Source organism: Mycetomoellerius zeteki, unplaced genomic scaffold, assembly GCF_001594055.1.
Source record: "Mycetomoellerius zeteki isolate Tzet28-1 unplaced genomic scaffold, Tzet1.0 scaffold134, whole genome shotgun sequence".
Taxonomy (NCBI): domain Eukaryota; kingdom Metazoa; phylum Arthropoda; class Insecta; order Hymenoptera; family Formicidae; genus Mycetomoellerius; species Mycetomoellerius zeteki.
Window position 1 is genome coordinate 176,746 of NW_017256276.1, and position 1,304 is coordinate 178,049.

The 1,304-nt window shown below is 37.7% G+C and overlaps 1 protein-coding gene across 3 annotated transcripts in view; it reads left to right on the plus strand.

Moving 5' to 3' along the window:
• Positions 1-490: 490 nt before the first annotated feature.
• LOC108731518 (uncharacterized) overlaps positions 491-1,304 on the plus strand; it is a 2,965-nt gene continuing 2,151 nt past the window's right edge. For all 3 annotated transcript variants that reach the window (XM_018461872.1, XM_018461873.1, XM_018461871.1), the window contains exon 1: positions 491-671. The gene's annotated coding sequence lies outside the window, so the exon portion shown is untranslated. The remainder of the gene's footprint in view (positions 672-1,304) is intronic.

Sequence of the window (1,304 nt, forward strand, 5' to 3'; positions counted from 1 at the left end):
ATATATGTACATACTTATCAATAATTGTACACATTTGCATGCTATAAATTACAGATTTGCTTGTCCCTACTGTATATCCTTTCATGTGATAAAACGATGCACTGATATCCTATATATGTATCCAGTGCACTGGACTGGCACCGTCAAAATATCTCGTGCCACTTAGTGCGCACTGAGTGCGCATTACGCGAGTGTCGTGCGGTCAAATGAACACGTGTCACTAGCTAAGTGCGCATTGGCATTGGCTGCGTTCAGCAGACTCAACAGTTTTGCAACCGTTTTATGATTGTCTGCTGAGATAGGACCATTCTTCTAGATCTAAAAGTATGATCCAATCAGCGCGAAGGAAACTTCCAACAGTTGCAAAACAAACGTTCTGCTGAACGCAGCCATTGCCAATCGAACACGCTCTTGACACTGAGTGCAGCTAGTGCACCGCAATCGAAAACGATATTAGTTTCGCGTTTTACGCCAAAAGCAAGTACGAATTTTACTTTTGGCGTATTACGCGATATTATCAATGTATGTGTGTATTCATATAAGTCAGTGTATTCTCTCTTCACTTCATCAAAGTTCAAGTTAATTCCATAATTAAATCGTTCTTAGTTTCAATTGTGGTCTGTTTATATCAGCAAAAATTTAAGAAATAATGAATACATCAAATTCTGCAAGTATATATTAATTAATATTATCACATTGTAGACCTCGCATCTAACGTAAGGTTATGTTTATACTTATGTAATAACTTTCCTGGGGTGCGTTCCAAAATTCACTCCGAGTAACAGAGTTTAACTCTACGCCGTTCCAAAACGCGAGGTAACTGACCATATGGGCGGAGCCTATTCGTTCTAAAAGTATGAGTAAACCTACCTCGGAGTCAACTCTATGAACCCTGCTTCCGAGGTGGGTTGAAAGAGTAAGTGCGGCAAACGAAATTTGAATATTGAGATGATGCAACACACGAAGCGAGACGCACACGTCCCGTTCGAACGGTCTCTAAAGTAACGACTTCATTTCCCTAAAATGGCACTAAAATTAATCAAAGATGTGCATATGTTAATAACCAATGATAATGGAACACCGTTACAAGAAAATAATTCATTGTGGGTGATGGACACGAGAGGTAAGTAGAAAATGTGATTCGAAAGCTTGTATCAAGGTTAGATGTATGCATGTACATACATATATAGTTTATCTGAGTTTATCTCTTTCTAAATAAAATATTAAATATAATATTATATGTATATATAATATTACCTTACCTTTTCACGTTCCAAATTTGTCAACTCGAGTAACGTACTCTG